The sequence below is a fragment of the Cibotium barometz genome, chromosome 6, assembly GCF_041138505.1.
Source record: "Cibotium barometz isolate CiBa-2024 chromosome 6, ASM4113850v1, whole genome shotgun sequence".
Taxonomy (NCBI): domain Eukaryota; kingdom Viridiplantae; phylum Streptophyta; class Polypodiopsida; order Cyatheales; family Cibotiaceae; genus Cibotium; species Cibotium barometz.
This window is the reverse complement of record NC_141051.1, coordinates 50,862,684-50,869,694: the sequence shown is the minus strand read 5'-3', so window position 1 is coordinate 50,869,694 and position 7,011 is coordinate 50,862,684. Positions and strand designations below refer to the sequence as shown.

Sequence of the window (7,011 nt, the reverse complement as noted above, 5' to 3'; positions counted from 1 at the left end):
TTGGCTTGAGGGTTTGAGGGATCTACTCTTGTTTGCAACAAGAATGGCCACCAATTCTTTTGGAGAGGAGATGGTCAAAAACAAGTAAATTATCAAAGAATTCAATGTTTTTGGCTCTAGGGAGGAGTAGAGTAATATTGCATAAAACACTATTAAGCTTCTACAAAGGGGGAGGCTTCTATGTATAGGAAAAAGTGAGCCTCTAACCAAGCAAACTGATTCTAAAATTTTCGAGATCAGTTTGGTCAATTTTTGACCATTTTTATGTCAGTTCAGCTTACTTTTTGGAACTAGGCTTGAATTAGGAGAGAGGAGAGATGAAATATCTCGTTATTTGAGAATTTAAAACTCCACCACACATGTGAAATAGGCGCCTCCTTCATGAGGGGGAATCCCCACTTTGAGGTATCAAAAATTCATTTTTTTAGTATTTCCTTTGGTCCTTAGTCCACTCTTCATCTTATGTGAGTATTTACTCATTTTTAGGAAAATTTTCTTTATTTCTTCAATTTACCTCCTGCCTACATTTGAATTAATCTAATTGGCCCCTCAGAACTGTAATCTAAAATTTTCAAAAAATCTGGACCCTTAGGAGGATATTAAGGCCTTTTGAACAAATTATAATTTATTTCTAATGCACCTTCTGAAATTCTTTTTGAACTTCTATTTTGGGGGAGTTTATTTTAATAAGAAGAGATATTTTTCCATCCAAAAATTGAATAATCTCTCTCTAGAATATTTTCTCTCTCTAAGCCAAAATAGGTAAAAACAAGATCTGTTATTATTCTGAAGAGAGGTGATTGATTACAGGGGAAGATACTGGACATCTTGAGGGGCTGGGGAGGAGTCTTACATTCTCTCCCACTTGAAAAACGAGAGATGTCCTCATCTCGCAAACTGGGGATAATCGTGCAACAGTTCGGCTTCTTTCTCCTAGGTGGCATCTTCAAAAGAATAAAACTTCCATTTGACCAATAATTCTCTCAGAATTCTGTTCCTGAGAACCTTCTCTCAAACATCAAGGATTTCTTTAGGTTGGAGTTCCATCTGCCCCCTTGGGTTGAAAAAGTTAAGATTTCATCATCAAGCACATGATTCGGGCTTGGTACATACTTTTTAAGCAGGCTGACATGAAATACATTATGTACTTTGAGATGAGGAGGTAGAAGAAGTTCGTAGGCTAAGTCACCTACTTTCTTTGTAATCAGATATGGCCCACAATATTTGGGGGATAACTTCTTGTACTTCCCAAGAGATAGAGAACTTCTTTTGGGGCATACTCGAATGAAGACCATATCTGCTTCTTCGAATTTTCTGTCTCTCCTCTTCTTATCTACATACTGCTTCTATCTATCCTAGGGGAAGCTTTTATATCTTTGCGACGAATAGATTGCATCTGTCTCTGTACATATCGACCCTAATTAATGGGTCGGACCAAGTTAATGGAGTTAAGCAATCTTGTCCATACAGAGCTTTGAAAGGGCTCATCCCAATACTTCGGTGATAAGAAGCATTGTAGGCGAACTCGACTAGGTGCAGATAACTTAGCCACCTCTTGGGTTCCTTGCCACAGCATGACCGAAGTATATCTTCGATTACTTGGTTTACCCTTTCTATTTGACCGTCATTCTCGGGGTGGTAAGCTATGCTGAGATCCAAGAAAGTTCCTACTGCTTTGAAAAATGCACTCCAGAATCTTGACGTGAATTTGGGGTCTCGATCACTTACTATTCTTCTGGGTAGGCCATGCAATCTGAAGATTTCCTTGAGGAACACTTTGGCCACATCCACTGCTGCAGTGTAGGTTTCTTTTACTGGAATCAGATGGGCAACTTTGGTTAGTCTATCAACTACCATGAACTTGTTCTAACAGCTGTCTAAGGTGTTCCTTGAGTTTGATGGCTTCAGGAAGTGGCATTTTGTACGTGTGCAGGGCTACTGGTGGCTGAGCTACTCGGGGAGTCAATTCTATCACATGATCTACTTCTCGAATCGGAGGCATCTCTATTAATTCTGCTAGGAATAAATCATCATAATCACTCAACCATTCAGGTTCTTTAGCTTTTAACTTTGTGTCTACTGGATTCATTTTGACAACATAAATGAGCTGCTTCTTTCTAAGTCCTTTTAGTAACTTAGAAGCTTTTACTAATTGCAGACTTGGGGATCCTGAAATTTCGGTTCCTTAAACTTTATTTTCATGAAGGTCACGGAAGGCAATTGTTCCATTATGACACTGAATGTCAGCTTGATTATTGTGGAGCCAATCCATTCCAAGGATCTTGTCGAAAACTCCCAAAGGTATAACTCTGAACTCATAGTCAGTTAAATTCCCATCTAGATTGAACTGAATACGATCTGTCTCAAGATGAGTGAAAAGAATCTTTCCACTGACCAATTCAACTTGCATAGGTTTCCTTGATTTCTGATCTAAGACTAGCTTACGCAAGCATCTAGGGAAAATAAATAAATGAGTACTGCCTGAATCAATCGAAAGCTTAAAAGGCTTACCCTGATACTCAGCTGGAGTATGGATGACAGAGAACTGACGATTTGGCACTTGGTTTTCAATTGCTGCATAAATCTGTCCTCTTTCTTCTTCCACTACTTCTGCTATTGTGACTGCTCTGGTTGCTTTGCAGATTGGGGCGGAACTCTTTTTCTTTGGTTACCCCAGTTCTGGGAAGGAGTTCTGAGACTACTCTGAATAGAGGCAGATGGCTGAGCTGGAGTTCTCTTGGGATTGCCTTGATTTTGATGAGATGGACCCTGATTTGACTGATAGGAAGGGGTTGGTCTTTGCATTCTGGGTCCTTGACTTCCCTGTCCCCTTGACATGGCAGGAGTCGCGGGTAGTCTTTCAGTTGGTGACCAAAACCCTATGTTAGATACCTGTAACGGCGCTACGGGTGTTACCACAGGAGGGGACGGATTGATCATAAGGGGTGAAAGTGGTTGGGCTAGTATATGTGGATGGATGGCACCTATGTGCATGTATGTTAAAGGATGGGTTGAAAAGAAAAAAACCCACAAGTCATCACTAAGTTGCGACCTTAAACAATTTCCCATTTTTCTCAATTGCTAGGCATTAAAGAAATGCCCTTACCAATAACTTTTTCCCTTAATGTATCCATAATTTTTATTGAAAAACTAGAGCTTAAAATTTAAAGCTTGTTTGACAAAGCTTGAGGAAAATGTTATGATGTGCCCTTTTGTAATTTGTTTATAGGCAACACACTTCAAAAATAGCTACAAGGTCATCTTTTGAAAGTTGTAGATGGAGAACACAAAAAAAGGAGAACCTTCACTTCCCTAAGTGGGACAACTTATGGCATCGTCCATCTTGGCTAGTGGTGGTGAACACTCTAGCCAAGGATGGTACGAGTTCCAAATGTCTTCCTCCTCTCGCTCCACAAGATGGGGTACTGTCAAGCTTATGTCAAATGGCTCACCATTGCTACTTGTTCAATTCACCATGCATGAGAGAGAGTGCCTTTAGAATTGAGAAGGACTTGCAAGGCGTGCCAGACTCCCCAACCATGAGAATGGGTGGGGCAGGTCTCGCCCTTTTTCACGGTATTTTCCCCTTTTTCTACTCAATTTGTAAAGCACCTAAATATATATATATAGGCCCTTCTTTGTTTTGGCAAGCCAACCAAAATATTTCTATGTTTTCATACTTTACTATGTACATTTTCAATTGAATATGGAACGAGTAACCAACTGGGTATAAGAAAATGTGACGTGCACACGACACTCTCTTCGTGTCAAGTGGTGGAAGCTGGCAGAGGCACGTTGTAAATTGCAATTCTCCACGGAAAGGGTAACATCTCAATATATTCAATTCTAACATCTCAATATATTCAATTCTCGGTGCTAATCTATAGCTATTGCGTGCACGCTGCACGGTGCGACTACTGCACTGTTTCCCAACGCTGCTGTCGACCAACCAATTTTAAGTCACGTCAAGAAATCGTGGTATTCCAATGTGCTCTTATTTCAATAATGATTAATGGATAGAGGAAGAAAGTCTGAGACGTTTAAGCCCAAAGGATATATAGGATTCATTGGTCCCAGGATGAGATGAAGATGCCACCTTGAAGTCCTTTAAAAAAGGGTATCTGGTGTGGCAGGAGTCCTACTGCTCTGTAGGTAGCTATGGAACCTTCAACTCTTCAATTCTCTGGGAATTCTGCTCTGCATTTCCTAAGTAGTTGTAGTAGTGGCCCGAAAGAAAACACCCGCTTTCTGTCAAGCTCCCAAGCCTTTGTGTCCTGTGCATGGAAGAAGAATTTGATTGAAAAACGAGGTCTATCTAAGAGGCGCCAGCTCGTAGCCGCCGCCCATCCAAGGTGCGGCCATGGCAGTACGCCTGATGGTGATCAGAGAGAACCAGAGTTGAGCTCTCTGGATCGCCGGCAACTGCTGTTGGCATCTTCGCTTGGAATAGCCGGCTTGCCTCTCTTGAGCCCGCACGCCGTTTTAGCGAGCCCCGTCCAGCCGCCAGATCTGAGGCAATGCACTACTCCAATCGACCCTGGGAACGGCGCTGCCACCGTCGATTGCTGCCTGCCTGTGTCTACCACCATCTCCGACTTCAAGCTCCCCACTAATTTGCCCCTCCGCACCAGAGTCTCCGCCCACCAAGTCAGCAAAGACTACATAGCCAAATACAACAAGGCCTACCAGCTGCTGCGCCAGCTGCCCGCCAGCGATCCTCGCCAATACTCGCAGCAGGCCAACGTCCACTGCGCCTTCTGCGACGCCGCCTACGACGAGAAGGGCACACAGATCGAGTACCAGGTCCACAGCTCTTGGCTCTTCTTCCCCTGGCACAGATGGTACCTCTACTTCCATGAGCGCATCTTGGCCAGCCTCATCAAAGATGACTCCTTTGCTCTCCCTTTCTGGAACTGGGACGCCGCCTCTGGCTACACCATCCCGCCCATGTACACAAGCCGCCAAAGCGCTCTGTATGACTCCAATCGCAACCCCGCCCACCAGCCTCCCACTGTTGTCAACCTTAACTACAACTTCACTGAGTCCAACCTCTCCGCCTCATTGCAGCTCGCCGCCAATAACACCCTCATGTACCGCCAGATGGTCAGCAACTCCAAAACCCCTTCCCTCTTCTTTGGCCAGGCTTATCGCCAAGGAGACGCCGCTAGCCCAGGCGCCGGCACCATCGAAAACGTCCCCCACGGCACCGTTCACATCTGGACGGGTAACCCCGCCAACCCTAACGATGAGGACATGGGCACTCTCTACTCTGCCGGCCGAGATCCCATCTTCTTCGCTCACCATTCCAACATTGACAGGCTCTGGGAGGTGTGGAAGAGCCTCGGAGGGAGAAGAAAAGACATCACCGATAAGGATTACTTAGATGCTACCTTCCTGTTCTATGATGAGAATGCGAAGCTTGTAAGAGTGAGAATTGGTGATGCTTTGGACACCACCAAGCTAACCTACAAGTATCAAGACGTTCCGAACCCATGGCTGAAAGCAGCACCCAAGTCGAGTAGTAGCGCTGCAAGTGCAATGAATTTTGGTCCCGGAAGAGCTCCGCCTGCAGCTATGGCGGGCATGAGGCAGAAGATCAAAGAAGGCCTCAAAGAGTTCAAGGAGAGAAGCTCAAAGAAGATAGAGAAGGTGGTGAGTTCGCTTGTGAAGAGGCCGAAGAAGGTGAGAGCGGATGATTTTGAAGAGGAGATTCTGGTGTTTGAGGGAGTGGAGATACCGGCAGATGAGAAGGTGAAGGTTGATGTGTACATAAACTTGCCTGATGCGGATGAGAAGGCGGGGTGCGAGATCTCAGAGTATGCGGGCTCCTTCTTCAACGTGCCGCATTTGGGAATGAAGATGGGAGAAGGCAAGAGAGTGAGGAAGTCCGACTTCAGGCTGGGAATCGGAGAGGTTCTCAAGGAGCTCGGACTGGAGGACGACGACAGCTTCTCCATCACTCTTGTGCAGAGAGGCCAGACCAGCTTCCCCATATCTATCGACAATGTAAGGCTCGAGTATGAGTGATACAATATGAAGCTTCATTCAGCAGGGAAGGGGCAGTGCATCTTTGTCGACCTATCTCGTTTGCCTTAAATAACAAGTTGAAAATTCCCTTTGCTTTAAATGGATTTCCTACCTTTGTGAATACATTTTGTTTCATGCTCGCATAACGAATAAAGTTGGATGAATAAATTTTGCTTACATTATGTAGAAATTGTTTGTTTCATATCTTATTTATCCATAGGTGATCGATTTTAGTTTGGTTTACTGTTGTGATCTTATATTTAGTGTGTTTCCTCCTCCTCTTAGAAATGCTTCTAATTATATTATTATTATAATATATAATATTGAAGTCCTCTAGAAGAATTATCTTATGTGAGTTGATGGTTCAACCACGTCTTTTTGAATATGAAGAACTGTTTCGTATTTGGTTGTAGTGGTCAATATATTATTATGATAATCAAATCATTTGTAAACTTGTAGTTGACAACTGGAAAAATTAATGAACTACACCTTGGTTTGTTTATATAATTTCATGGTTTTGTAAACGTAATTTGTTTATTAAGCAATGTTGTTCCATGGTTACCATATATGTTTTAGACTTAAAGTAAACTTTTATGAGATTTGATACATTATTTGTGAGACGCCTACCCCTCAATGGTTACCATATATGTTTATAGACTTTGTTATTTTTTATTAGATTTGTTACATTATTTGCACTGAGACCCCTACCCCTCAATGGTTACCATATATGTTTATAGACTTTAAGTTATTTTATAATTAGATTTGATATTATGGCAGCAAAAATCACATGACTAACAGTAGAGTAACTCACTCGAGACCTCATATCACAATATCCCAATACTAGCTATTTTGCTAGCCCCCCTTAAGATTGTGACTAAGGGTAGAGTGACGTACTCGAGACCTCATATCACAATATTCTGATACTGACTATTCTATCATCTCCCCTTACGATTGACTAGAACAAGTCTTATGCAAAGAAAAGTG

The 7,011-nt window shown here is 42.8% G+C and overlaps 1 pseudogene; it reads left to right on the top strand.

Annotated features, from left to right (window-relative positions):
* Window positions 1-4,074: 4,074 nt before the first annotated feature.
* LOC147637841 (polyphenol oxidase I, chloroplastic pseudogene) lies at window positions 4,075-6,161 on the top strand (annotated as a pseudogene).
* Window positions 6,162-7,011: the final 850 nt, after the last annotated feature.